The following is a 15107-nucleotide window of genomic DNA, read 5'->3' as shown; positions in this document are numbered from 1 at the left end:
TAGGTGGTGGAAAGGCTTTGGGGAATCAGAATGTGCCACTTGAATCAAGTAAAAGCAATGTCCCTCCAGTAGCTCAGATGGTTAAGGCAGTGTGTAGTCGAATAATACAGGTTAGGATGGGCCCGGACCCCAATCCCAATTTTAACTGATCCTAGTCTGGGTGACAGTAGGTTTGTACAATTGACCTTAATGCCACTGTGTTGGAGAGAGGAAAACCATCCATGGTTCCTGCTCCTGATGGATGTACAGTGATTACTGTTGGAAGCACGTGTGTGTGTGTGTGGACATTGGGTCAAGATGGATTCACTTGTGATGCCCCAAAAGGTTGAATAGCTTGCCGACACTCACTGTCTGGGCTAAGATGTGAAGAATGGGCAAAATGCTGGAGGGTGTCGATGGAACTGTACCCCAATAAGGAGAAGGAGAAACCATTAAATAAACTGGATCCTGGCTGTATTATCCATCGAAATAAAACTAAGAATAATTTCTTGGACCACATTTTTGAATTTGTGACAAAATTTGGTTCAACAAAAACAAATGATCCGTGATAAGAATATTGACCTAGCAGCAGGCTTCACTGAGTTGGCTGGTAATTTGTTTAATTGATGCCATTTACTGAAGGGAAAGCAGGCCACAAATGGCCCATCAAGGTCCTACACTGTGCACCATGGTGTTAGACCATAAAATAAAGTTCCGTTCATTTTTATTGGATTCACACAAAAGCAAAACTTTAAAGAGTTTCAATTGCATGAATAAAGTATCTGACAAGCTCTTATGTGGATTCGGGTTGCCAACCCTCCAAGATTGGCCCTGGAGTCTCCAGGAATTGAAGATTAATCTCCAGGACACTTTTTTAAAATTTGTTCACAGGATGTGGGAGTCGCTGGCGAGGCCAGCATTTATTGCCCATCCCTAATTGCCCTCGAGAAGGTGGTGATGAGCCGCCTTCTTGAACCGCTGCAGTCCGTGTGGTGACGGTTCTCCCACAGTTCTGTTAGGAAGGGAGTTCCAGGATTTTGACCCAGCGACGATGAAGGAACGGCGATATATTTCCAAGTCGGGATGGTGTGTGACTTGGAGGGGAACGTGCAGGTGGTGTTGTTCCCTTGTGCCTGCTGCGAGTAAAACCCTGGAGAAAAATCATAGGGGCATTAAAAAAAAAGGTGTGCTTTTTCCATTTTCTTTGAACACCTCTGTTTATTAGTTATGAAAAAATATTGGAGGTGGGGAAAAAGTGCCGTTTGACTGACAGTCAAGAATCATCCAATCGGGTAACGAAGAGCCTATTCGTTTTCCACTTGGCCGTGGGAAGGTGGGGCACCGCGAAGATGGACGTGTCGGGTGACCAATGGCGGGCGTGTGGGAGGCGGGGCTGTTGGAGGTGGGATGCCATGTGATGAATCCTCCAGGAATATGTTCAACCAGAGTTGGGAACCCTAATCTGGATGGGAGGAGAGGGGTAGAAGGAGCTAGAAGAGGTGTACATCATTCTGATCATGTGATGGGATAATGTATTTTGATGGGACTTAGGTCATCTCATTGGGGTTGTTGTGAGTTTTGTGAACAATTTTTGGAAGATGATGCTTCTTTAATCTCCAGTTTTTATTTTCAAGCTTTTGACGATAAATTGCATTGCAACCATATCATATTTCACTCTGGCTAATTTTAGTTCAGTTGAAACAGGATAATACACACATATACCTTGCAAATATATAACTTTACCCCCTTTCCTGGCAGTGATGTTGCCTCTCTGTGAGCAAGCCAAAAAGTTGAATATCAAGATCGCAAAGTTGACCACATTCACAAAGAGTTGGCTTGGTTAACGTGTCACAAGGCACAGTCTGAGGACCCATGTGACTTTGTGAACTGCTGAAGCTATGGTCTCATCAGTTTCTGACTTAACCTGATCCCTGTCCATGGTCTTTGCATTGGAGCACTCTGCAATCTAACCTGTCATTCTGTTTTGCACTGATCTGAAAATCCCAATGAAACCCAGTATTCATGAAGTTAAAACTCCCAATGGAATTCTCATTTCCACCTGTTTGAATCATCAATGCCAATCATCTAAATATATTTCTTTGGAGTTTCTATTTTTTCCATAACATAGTACACAAATATTGATGGCACTTGAGGGGCAGCGTCAGCAATGTATTGAGTCAAAGGCTTTAAAAGGAACAGAGAGAGTGACACAATACCCCGTCTGAAATCTGTACTTCCTCTGTTGGCTTAATTGGTAGCAATCTTAACTTTGAGTCAGATGTTTGTGGGTCCAAGTTACACACCAGAACATAATCTAGGCTGACACTCCAGTGCGGTACTAAAGGAATGCTGCATTGTCATAGGTGCTGTCATTTGAATGAGACGTTAAACCAAAAGGGCCCTCTACCTGCTCCTGAAGTACGGGCATTCAAAGAATAGGAGCGAGCTTCTCTGATGTGCTGGATAACATCCTTCCCTCAACCATCCAAAGAAAATAATTGACTGCTCAATCACCTCATTGCTGTTGGCGTGCTCTTGCGATATGGCTGCCTTGTTTCCCACATAGCAGCAGTCACTGCACTTCAAAGTTACTCACATTGGATCCTATTCACAAAATGTAAATCACTTTAAGAAGTGTCTGGGAGGTGTGATACGGTGCTGTGTAAGTCTTACGTTCTTTCTCCCTTCCCTTCCATCCTTCTATCCTTTCTCACTCTCTTCATCCTCCTAATCATTTTCCTAATCGCTTTTGATCAAATGAGAACCGAAGTTGGTTTCGTAAATGTAAAACATGGCCATGGAATATTCCGTTCTTTTTCCAAAATGGTTCGATATATAACTGAAGCTTCCTATGATTTGAGCGAAACTTATTGGAAAATAAGAGAACAAAAATATACTGAAAGAATTACGGCCGAAAGGCGCAAGGACACTCCAACAAATTGAATGGGCTTCACTCATCTTCAGCAGCTTATCTGACTCTAAGTGAAAGTTTATCTTTAAGGGAGATTGAATATTGTTCACATCATGATTGTACGTATTGGCCAATAGAGAATTTTACTTTAACTTTTTGCAGTCATCAACCTCAACTGTACCCCAACATTAGACTTTGACCCAAGTCATGGAGCAGCACCCCCTTCAGTAAGAGCTCACCAAAATCTCACCAAAACAAGTTAAAAAATATACAGATTATAAACCATCTATTCCAAATAAGTACAAAACCCATCAACTGACACAAATATCGTCAAACAGGTAATGGAAGTTCTTGTCCAACTGTTCATGTCCACATTATTGTATGCATAAATTCTACCTTATTGTAAGCACATGGTTAGGTTTCATTATTGGATGCACTGGACACTATTTTGGTATATTGACAATTTATTGCTTCAAAGGCTTTATCCTGGTGTAACATAGCACCTAAAACCAGCGGCTTTTGCGCATATGGATTGGTTATTCACCAACCATTCGTGTAGCCTCTTGAAGTGAGGCAGCCAAATTAATGCCAGTTACTGTACGCTGGTGCATAGGTATGTGCTGTGAACTTGTATAAACTGGATTGAGGCTACCTAAACTAGGATTCCCCTGATGCCCAACCACTTAAGAGAATGGGTAGCTGAGCCACAGTACACTCCGTGAACTTCCCCATGTCAGTTCTATCTGTGCCAGGTTAACTGATATCAGCCAGGAGGAGAGGGGAGGTGGTCCTGGGCGGGTCCTGGAGGTGGGTGCTATAAATTGGTAAGGACAGGATTGGAGAAGGTACCAGGGAGTAACTGGCACCTATGGAACTGTAACCCAGAAATAATTTGACAGCTTCAGGAGGGGATAGAAAATTGATGACACTTCATTGGCTGTAAAGCACTTTGGGACATCCTGAGGTCGTAAAAGGTGCTATATAAATGCAAGTCTTTCTTTTTAGTATATTTTTCTGACAGTCAACATCAATGATTTTGTCGTGCTTTCCGATTTTCTTTCATCTTTGCTCCATTTGTATACATTTGACGTCCACGGTCTCTTCATCCTGCACTGAGCAATACGATTAAGGATGTGCACTGGAAGAACAATATCTCCATGAAAAGACATTCAACACACTTTTGCTAAAAATTTGAGAATATCACAAATTTGGAATTTAGCCTTCCTTCATTTTCTTAGTGGGAAGCAGACTGTATCTTTTGACCTTTTGGCCCTAGGTTCCTTGATTTAAACAGCTGATGGCTGAATCTATTTAAATAATCGATGTTTCTGGAACAAGATAAGTGTGGCTTCATTTCATGATGTCTCGTTACACCTGGCAGACCAATTTGTTTGCCTGGTGAGCACTCAGTAAATTGAACTGAGTGAACCTTTGTCAACAAAATGGATCTTACTGATAGGTTGTTGGGGAATTTTACCTATGTATTATTTATATATATATATATATATATATATACATGTCTTGCATCCAGCATGCATCTGTCACACTTCAGACATCATACTTTAGATGCTGGCGATGTACAAGTATTTCCATCAAGTAGTGCCCTCTAATTGACCTCATGATGAGCTTATTTAAACTACTTCCTCACAGGAAATGCCTGAGCAGTGGCCTTAAAGGGGCAGCGCAGGCTACACACAGCTCCATTTTAGCAGTGCCACAGCACAGCCTGGCCCTGGAGCTCAGGCTATCTCTGAGCAACACCATGGGAGATCCACTTGAAGAGTAATATTTCAATCATTGTTCCTTTGCAAACTATCTACCGGCCAGCTCATATTCCAGGTAGAAAGCATTACATTACATAGAATTACATAGAATTTACAGCACAGTAACAGGCTATTAGGCCCAACTGGTCTATACCGGTGTTTATGCTCCACACGAGCCTCCTCACTCCCTACTTCATCAAACCCGATCAGCATATCCTTCTATTATTTTCTCCCTTATGTAGGGCACGATATTAGGAGGGAGGCGGGTTGCCAGCGGGGGGGTCGACTGGGCGGGTGGGGAACCCGCCCAGTAAAATCGGTGGGTTCCCCACGCAATCGCAGCCTAATTGAAGTCACTTACCTTGGCTTCCGGGTTTCGTCCTGGAAAGCTGCACAGCGGGCGGACTGCGCACCCGCATCATAGACTGTCAGCTGGAGGAGCCCTATTTAAAGGGGCAGTCCTCCACTGACTGATGCTGCAGAAAATAAGCAAAATTACAGCATGGAGCAGCCCAGGGGGAAGGCTGCTCCCAGGTTTAATGATGCCTCACTCCAGGTCTTGCTGGATGCAGTGAGGAAGAGGAGGAGGAGAAGGAGGAGGAGGAGGGAGACCTTCCACCCGGCAGACAGGAGGAAGTGGCCTGCCTCTGCCACCACGAAGGCCTGGCTCGAGGTGGCAGAGGAGGTCACCAGCGCCATCAACATACCACGCACCTGCATACAGTGCAGGAGGCGCTTCAATGACCTAAGTAGGTCAGCTGAAGTGAGTACACTTACTCATTCCCCTACACTCCGTCTGCCACATCACTGCCCCCACCCCACATTTCCTTCTGCACTGCCAACACTACTCTATCACATCACCCCTCACACCCACTCAAACCTCATCCTCATCTTACCTGCTCTTACTCACCTCGCCAGTACTCATCCCGCCACTACCACTCAACCCAATCCTCATACAATCTCATGGCTCTATCTCATACTCACCCTCTCATGCATCTCTTTCATGGTCAGCCTCACTCAACCTGCCACTGCCTGTGCTGCAGCCACAGGGCATGCATCACATATGTGTAGTAGGCAGCGTAAGGCAAACGTGTCGTGAGCATGAAGGGGATGCACAAGGGTGTTTGAGGGTTTGTCTTGGTTTTTACTTATATTTGATTTCTGATCAACTCACATTACATATTATATTGTCACCACTACTGCCACATCTTTGCAAATCTTGTCTGGTTTGTGCAATAATGCCCTTTCCTGAGGATCACCATGAAGACCCACAACTGATGCCACCCATTGTGTCACTGCAGAGTGGGCGTAGGTGTATTTCCAGGGCTCTTTTGTGCAGATGACTGAGAGACGCAGGCGATGTCCCCAGTGGCATCCTGGAAGGATGCGGAGGAGAAATTGTTGAGGGCAGTGGTGACTTTGACAGCGACAGGTAAGAAGATGGTGCTTGGGCCAGCCGGGAGCAGCTCGGCATGAAGGAGGCTGCAGATGTCCACGACTACATGTCGAGTGACTCTGAGCCTCCGTGTGCACTGCTGCTCAGAGAGGTCCAGGAAGCTGAGCCTCGGTCTGTGGACCCTGTGGCGAGGTTAGTGCCTTCTGCGATGCATCTCTCTCTGCGGTTGCCCTCCCTCCTGCTGTGCAGGTGGATGTGTCACAGCACTGTGTTGTGGAGCTCCACGTGTCTGAGGTGGACGGCGTGGCCGGCGAGGCTGGTGAAGCTGTTCGTCCTCCTAGGAGGTCATGACTGCAGCTATGGCGGCCCCCATCCGGAAGATGTACGTTTGAGGGGGTCCGCAAGGTAGATAAATGTGTCTGCACACTGGGGTTGAGGTTGCAAGTTTGTGAATTTTTATTGTTAGGGGGAGGGTGGTGCAGACCAAACTTTGTCCAACGTGACAGAGTGGCCTCCTGCAATGAGGGTCTCAACTCCCACCTGTCATAGGAACATAGGAACATAGGAACAGGAGTAGGCCATTCAGCCCCTCGTGCCTGCTCCGCCATTCGATAAGATCATGGCTAATCTGTGATCTAGCTCCATATACCTGCCTTTGGCCCATATCCCTTAATACCTTTGGTTGACAAAAAGCTATCTATCTCAGATTTAAATATAGCAATTGAGCTAGTATCAATTGCCGTTTGCGGAAGAGAGTTCCAAACTTCTACCACCCTTTGTGTGTAGAAATGTTTTCTAATCTCGCTCCGGAAAGGTCTGGCTCTAATTTTTAGACTGTGCCCCCTACTCCTAGAATCCCCAACCAGCAGAAATAGTTTCTCTCTATCCACCCTATCTGTTCCCCTTAAAATCTTATAAACTTCAATCAGATCACCTCTTAACCTTCTAAACTCTAGAGAACACAACCCCAATTTGTGTAATCTCTCCTCGTAACTTAACCCTTGAAGTCCGGGTATCATTCTAGTAAACCTATGCTGCACTCCCTCCAAGGCCAATATGTCCTTCCGAAGGTGCGGTGCCCAGAACTGCTCACAGTACTCCAGGTGCGGTCTAACCAGGGTTTTGTATAGCTGCAGCATAACTTCTGCCCCCTTGTACTCTAGTCCTCTTGATATAAAGGCCAGCATTCCATTAGCCTTATTGATTATTTTCTGCACCTGTTCATGACACGTCAATGATCTATGTACCTGAACCCCTAATCAAATGGACCCCTGTCAAATGGACCTTTGCAGCTGCCACAGGCTGGTGGCTGCAATACGTCCATTTCAACTGGGAGTGTTTCTCCCAGTCGGTCACTGGGGAACCCAGAAGTGGGCGGGTTGGAGCCGGGCTCCTGACCCGCCCCGGGAATCTCCCCCGCCACGAACCCACCCGCTCGGCCGTCCAAAAATCGAGCCCGTAGTTACCTAGCTTCCCCTTAAAGGTATCCACGCTATTCGCCTCAACTATTTCATGTGGTAGCAAGTTCCACATTCTAACCACTCTCTGGGTCAAGAAGTTTCTCCTGAATTCCTTATTGGATTTATTAGTGACTATCTTATATTTATGGCTTCTAGTATTGGACTCCCCCACAAGTGGAAACATCTTCTCTACATCTACCCAATCAAAGCCCTTCATAATTTTAAAGACCTCCATTAGGTGACCCCTCAGCCTTCTCTTTTCTAGAGAAAAGAGCCCCAACATGTTCAGTGTTACTTGATAGTTATAACCTCTCAGATCTGGAATTATCCTTGTAAATCTATTTCGCACCTTCTCCACTGCTTCTATATCCTTTTTGTAATATGGAGACCAGAACTGTTCACAGTATTCCAAGTGTGGTCTAAGCAAGGTTCTATACAAGTTTAACTTAACTTCCCTGCTTTTCAATTCTATTCCTCTAGATGTGAGCTTTGTTTGCATTTTTTATGGCCTTGTTAACTTGCGTTGTTACTTGTAATAATTTGTGAATGTGTAGCCCCAGATCCCTTTGCTCTTCTCCCCCATTTAGACTTTCATTTTCCAATATGTGTCCTCCTTATTCCTCCTACCAAAATGCACCACCTCTCACTTTTCTATATTGAAATTCATTTGTCATTTACGCGCCCATTCTGCAAGTTTATTAACATCTTCTTGTGTTTTATCGCATGAGTTATTCTTTAATTTAAGAAAGGCAGTGATTGAGATTTTGCAGAATAGGTAAGTTCACAGAAACGTCTTCTCTGTGTCTGCCCTATCAAACCCCTAAACCCCAAAACCCTATCAACATCACGAAAACAGATTATCTGGTCATTTATCACATTGCTGTTTGTGGGAGCTTGCTGTGAGCAAATTGGCTGCCGCATTTCTCTACAAAACAATAGGGACTGCACTTCAAAAGTACCTAATTGGCTGTAAAGCGCTTTGGGACATCCTGAGGTCGTGAAAGGCGCTATATAAATGCAAGTCTTTCTTTATTTCTTTCTTAGGGGGCAAAGTCCACTGATGAGAAAGACTGAAACTGTTTAAAGAAAAAACATTGTTCATTGAATTTGTGCTGATGGAGTGAAGGCTTGCTCGATGGCTGGGTGCGTCAGTGTGAGGGCTATAACACCATAGCTTCCCATGCTGCTGTCCAGCAAGGCTCCGTTTCAGAAGCGTGGCCGTGTGAATTTGCTTTACAGAAAAACCCAAAGTTGCAACGATAGACCAACGAGCTATCTGTCAGCCTCGTTATGATGAGCCTTTGTGATAGTGATCTCTTGTCAACATCTCGCTATGCGTTTGGGGGAAAAAAATGTTTTTTTTAAAAATTGCCAAGATACTTTTTTGATGAGTTGAATATGGAGAAACAATTTAACTGGAGACTGAAATTGACCAAGGTTGACTCAATTACAAACTCAGATCTTCCTCGTCTGTGAGATTCAATTTCAAACTGGGCAGCAAACATATCAACTGACTGATTGAGGGAACTTTAGAGTGACAGTTGAAAGCACAGCGCTTGCAGGAACTGTTATAAAATCTGTCCATAAAACTGTAGGACAAATAGTTCTATTTTAATACGACCTTTTCCACCTGCTGTACCAAAGATGGCGTAATCCTGCCCCCTTAATAGCATTCCTTTGCTGGAGAGCAGGAAATGAGAGGCAGCAGCACTGAATCCCAGCTCGGTCACACTACATAGCTAGGCAGGATATACTAGATGGCCAAGATGCACATGATGTACACAATGTTTGCCCATTGACGGGAGGCAGGCTACAAATGGCTGTATCAGGAGTAGGGCTCATGTATCCCGACATTCCCTGGCGCTGTTCGATACTAGATCAAAGCCTGGGTAGATGTGCGATGGAAGATGGGCTGCGTAAGTGACTGGCAAGTAAAAGAAAGATTTGCATTTATATAGCACCTTTCACAACCTCAGGATGTCCCAAAGCACTTAACAGCCAATGAAGTATTTTTTGAAGTCTAATTACTGTTGTAATGTAATAAACATAGAATCATAGAATGGTTACAGCACAGAAGGAGGCCATTCGGCCCGTCGAGACTGTGCCGGCTCTCGACAAGAGCGATCCAGCTAGGCCCACTCCCCCGCCCTTTCACCATAACCCTGCAAATTTTTTTCCTTTCAAGCACTTATCCAATTCCATTTGAAAGCCACAAATGAATCTGCTTCCACCACCCTTTCAGGCAGTGCATTCCAGATCATAGCTACTCGCTGCGTAAAAAAGTTTTTCTTCATGTCGCCTTTGGTTCTTTTGCCAATCACCTTAAATCTGTGTCCTCTGGTTCTTGACCCTTCCGCCAATGGGAACAGTTTCTCTCCACCTCATCTGTCTAGACCCGTCATGATTTTGAACACCTCTATCAAATCTCCTCTCAACCTTCTCTGCTCTAAGGAGAACAACTCCAGCTTCTTAGTCTATCCACATAACTGAAGTCCCTCATCTCTGGAACCATTCTAGTAAATCTTTTCTGCACCCTCCCTGATCCTTCCTAAAGTTCAGTGCCCAGAATTGGACACAATGGGCCCGATGTTAGCAGGGCTGCGGGTTCTCGGCGGGGGGGGCTATCGGGCGCGTGGGTAACGCACCCGGTGAAATTAGTCAGTTTCCCGTGCGATTGTAGCATCCAATCCACTAATTGGATCCACTTACCTGCTCCTCCGGGTTCCCCACTGCTGATCTGCGCGTTGGGCGGGCTGCGCATGCGCAGTAAGATCTGTCAGCTGGAGGAGCTCTATTTAAAGGGGCAGTCCTTCACTGACAGATGCTGCAACAAATAGCAAAAATTACAGCATGGAGCAGCCCAGGGGGAAGGCTGCTCCCAGTTTAATGATGCCTCACTCCAGGTATCAATACATGGGGTGAGGAGGAGGGGGAGGACAGAGATCTTCCTCCCGGCGTGCGGGAGGAAGCGGCCTGCCTCTGCCACCAGGAAGGCCTGGCTCGAGGTGGCAGAGGAGGTCACCAGCGCTACCAACATATCGCCCACCTGCATACAGTGCAGGAGGCGCTCCAACGACCTCAGTAGGTCAGCCAAAGTGAGTACACGTAGTCTTTCCCCTACACTCCGTCTGCCACATCACTGCCCCCACCCAACATCTCCTTCGGCACTGCCAACACAACTCTGTCACATCACCCCTCATACCCACTCAAACCTCATCCTCATGTTACCTGCACCTACTCACCTCGCCAGCACTCATCCCACCACTACCACTCAACCCAATCCTCATACAATCTCATGGCTCTATCTCATACTCACCCTCTCGTGCATCTCTTTCACAGTCAGTCTCACTCAACCTGCCACTACCTGTGCTGCAGCCACAGGGCATGCATCACATATGTGCAGTAGGCAGCGTAAGGCAAACGTGTCGTGAGCATGAAGGGGATGCACAAGGGTGTCTGAGGGTTTGTCATGGGTGTTACTTATATTGAATTTCTGACCAACTCACATTACATATTATATTGGCACCACTACTGCCATGTCTTCGCGAATCCTGTCTGGTTTGTGCAATAATGCCCGCTCCTGAAGATCACTATGAGGACCCACAACTGATGCCACCCATTGTGTCACTGCAGAGTGGGTGTAGGTGTATTTGCAGGGCTCTTTTGTGCAGACGACTGAGAGACGTCGGCGATGTCCCCGGTTGCACCCTGGAAGGATGCGGAGGAGAAGTTGTTGAGGGCAGTAGTGACTTTGACAGCGACAGGTAAGAAAATGGTGCTCGGGCCAGCCAGGAGCAGCTCGGCATGAAAGAGGCTGCAGATGTCCACGACTACATGTCGAGTGACTCTGAGCCTCCATGTGCACTGCTGCTCGGAGAGGTCCAGGAAGCTGAGCCTCGGTCTGTGGACCCTGTGGCGAGGGTAGTGCCCTCTGCGACGCATCTCTCTCTGCGGTAGCCCTCCCTCCTGCTGTACAGGTGGATGTGTCACAGCACTCTGTTGTGGAGCTCCACGTGTCAGAGGTGGGCGGCGTGGATGGCGAGGCTGGCGAAGTTGTGCGCCCTCCGAGGAGGTCATGACTGCAGCTACGGCGGCCCCCATCTGCAAGATGTACATCTGAGGGGGGTCCGCAAGGTAGGTACATGTCTCCGGACCCCGGGGTAAGTGTGCAGGTTGGTGACTTTGACTGTCAGGAGGAGGGTGGTGGAGGCCAAACTTTGTCCCAAGTGACAGAGTGGCCTCCTGCAATGAGTGAGGGTCTCCCCCCCCACCTGTCAAATGGACCTTTGCAGCTGCCACAGGCTGACAGCTGCAACACGTCCATTTGACCTGGGAGTGTTTCCCCCAGTGTGGGAAACAGTCCCAGTTTGCTCTAAAATCCCACATAATCTTTTAATCAGGTCAGTTAATGACCTGAAATACCTAAATAAATACCTTCAAGTGGAATCCCGCTGGCTTTAATTGCCTGCGGGATTCCCACCAGCGGGGGCTGCGCGCGCACGCCGGCGCGTCAGCGGGGAACCCGGAAGTGCGCGGGTTCGGGGCGGGCTCCGGTACCGCGCCGGGATTCTCCCATTTTCGGAGCCCCCCCGCCAGGAATGCACCCGATAGCGGGTGCTAAAATAGAGCCCAATACTCCAGTTGTGGCCAAACCAGTATTATATAAAGGTTCACCATAACCTCCTTGCTTTTGTACTCTATGCCTCTATTTATAAAGCCCAGGATCCCGTTTGCTTTATTAACCGCTTTCTCAACCTGCCATGCCACCTTCAATAAACCATATACCTCCAGATCTCTCTGTTCCTGCACCCCCTTTAGAATTGTACCCTTTAGTTTATATTGCCTCTCCTTGTTCTTCCTACCAAAATGTATCACTTCACACTTCTCTGCATTAAATGCCATGTGTCTGCCCATTCCACCAGCCTGCTTATGTCCTCTTGAGGTCTATCACTATCCTCCTCACTGTACTTCCAAGTTTTGCGTCGCATGGCAGCCAATTTACATACAGCAAGCTCCCACAAACAGCAATGACCAGATTATCTGATTTAGTGATATTGGTAGAGGGATATATATTAGCCAGCTCGCCAGGGAGAACTCCCCTGGTCTTCTTTGCAATAGTGCCATGGGATCTTTTACATCTCCTGAAAGGGCAGACAGAGCCTCAGTTTAACATCTCATCTGAAATACAGCACCTACCAACAGTGCAGCGTTCCCCAGGAGTGTCAGCCTAGATTTTTGTACAGAAGTCCCTGGAATGGGACTTGAAGCCACAACCTTCTGACACAGAGGGCAGAGTGATACCCACTGATCCATGTGTAGGGCACATTGTGTATTTTAACCAATCCTTTCAATCAGATCTTTTGGGGCTTGATCGGGTGGATGCGGTAAGGATGTTCCCAAGGATGGGTGAAACTAGAACTAGGGGGCATAATCTTAGAATAAGGGGCTGCTCTTTCAAAACTGAGATGAGGAGAAACTTCTTCACTCAGAGGGTAGTAGGTCCGTGGAATTTGCTGCCCCAGGAAGCTGTGGAAGCTACATCATTAAATAAATTTAAAACAGAAATAGACAGTTTCTTAGAAGTAAAGGGAATTATGGGTTACGGGGAGCGGGCAGGAAATTGGACGTGAATTTAGATTTGAGGTTAGGATCAGATCAGCCATGATCGTATTGAATGGCGGAGCAGGCTCGAGGGGCCGATTGGCCTACTCCTGCTCCTATTTCTTATGTTCTTATGTAGATCTCTTTGATGTGATCAATGCTTTCATTTTTGTGTGTGTGTGTGTGTGGGTGTGTGTGTGTGTTATTAAACATTTAACTATCAGAAAGCAAGCGTGACTCTCATTTGTTTTACTTTAACTTCCACACATTGATAGGCGTGTGTTCGTATATTTTTTGCACCTGCTTTGTGGGGTGCATGAGCTGCATCTGCATGAAGAGATAGGAGCTAGATAAGGACTGCGTCCGTTTTTTTCTTGCAGAGTCTTATCTCACAGTGACATGCCGAGCAGCTTGACAAAGGAAACAGCTTTGGGAGACTGTGGGTAGAAACCACTGCCCATATTCCAGGAAGAAGTGTCAGTTTTTACTTTGCAAGACCAGATGCAGCAATCAGATTAGCAATAAGGTCACATCCAACGTGCCTCTTGATTGGTTGATTTGGTGTGGTATGTTTTAGCTGATTTAAAAAATAAAAGTCGAGAAGTTATAAGTTCCAATGAAAATCCATTGGCGCTTTAGGTTTCCAATCTCTTCTACGTCTCATAGCCATTGGTGCCGCCAAGGAGCCTGTATGTTTTATGACCTGACCCGAACATATGTGGTATTGAAGTGAAACAAAAAAAATCGGGCTGTTAAAAAAAAGTATATGTTCAAATGCCCTGTTGTCATGGCAACCGCCGAGTGTTTCTGAATGGCTAATTTGGTGATCGTAGACCCATAGGGTTTGAACAGCAGTTAACTCAAGTCTTTCACTCCTTCCCCTTTTCAACCAGGTCATTTGTATCCTTGCACTCCAAAGGAGGTAATTAGTCCAGAGTGCACAGCGACTGCAGTCCGGAAGCCTTTGTGCTGCTCAATGATTTAAGCTAGGAGGAGCCAAAATCAGGAAAATTCGAACGACAGGCAAAGCAGGTAAGAATTAAATCATTTAAGTCAGGCTCGTCCTTCCTTTTTCTTTAAAAGTTTTACAATTCACTGGAACCATAATTTACTTGTTTTTCGGTTTAACTGGGTGGGAGTTTCTTGACTGAAGCGACAAACTGGTTGCTTTAATTACACTAACACTCGTTGTCACATTAATAATTTAAAGGAAGCCTATGTAGTGGGCACAGTCTACCAACCATTTGAAAGGTTAACCTCTACCTGTGCTCATTTACCTGTGATGTTCTCTAATTACTTCAGCTCTTCAGAATGAGCAGGGGGGGCGAGTTCATTCTCTCTGCTTGACCTTTTTTTTTTGTCCAGGCTTAAATGATCGCCAAAAGATTAATAGCGCATGCATGTGTTGAGGGGCGGGGTGGGGGGGGGTAACCCACTGGTATTTTAGAAAGGGAAGGAGCCCACAAGAGCCATAGGCCACAGTGAATTATTTGTGATTCGCAGGTGTTTCCAGGAGGTGAATGCTGTCATTGTGTTGCCACTTTAATCAACAAAAGGAAAAAATTTCCACATAACTTTGTGAGGTGACAGTGTCCCTTTAAAAGATGGTTGTAATTGTGTTGATAGCGAGAGTAAAGGTCAACTCCTTGCAAGAACAGCAGCGACCGAACAATCCAAAATGGCAGAGCTACTGTGTCTTAATCTTTTCAATAATGTTGTCTTCCGAGGGTTTGTTTTATTGAACAATCAGACTTCCACCATTTTGAATTTGCGTTGGTTTATTAATGCATGTGAGATTTTTGGCTGGCATGCCAAAAAAAGCTCCAAATGGCAGTGCTCCTTAAATAAACACCGACTTCATTAAAACCTACAAGTCTAACAGTAGCTTCTACTTTTTTTTTTAACTGTTGAGCTTTCACTCCAAGTGTTACAAGAAGCAAAACAAGAAGGGAAATGTGATTTAATTGGAGATAGTCCAAGTTATCTCTAACACATTT

At 45.9% G+C, this 15107-nt stretch overlaps 1 protein-coding gene across 2 annotated transcripts in view; it reads left to right on the top strand.

Annotated features, from left to right (window-relative positions):
* The window catches only part of mbnl1 (muscleblind-like splicing regulator 1), a 580601-nt gene that overhangs the window by 295930 nt on the left and 269564 nt on the right, over positions 1–15107 (top strand). For both annotated transcript variants that reach the window (XM_067994954.1, XM_067994931.1), the window contains exon 3: positions 14004–14142. The gene's annotated coding sequence lies outside the window, so the exon portion shown is untranslated. The remainder of the gene's footprint in view (positions 1–14003; positions 14143–15107) is intronic.

This window comes from Heptranchias perlo, chromosome 13 (assembly GCF_035084215.1).
Source record: "Heptranchias perlo isolate sHepPer1 chromosome 13, sHepPer1.hap1, whole genome shotgun sequence".
NCBI lineage: Eukaryota > Metazoa > Chordata > Chondrichthyes > Hexanchiformes > Hexanchidae > Heptranchias > Heptranchias perlo.
Note: the sequence above shows the minus strand (reverse complement) of the source record. Positions and strands in the feature narration are given on the sequence as shown.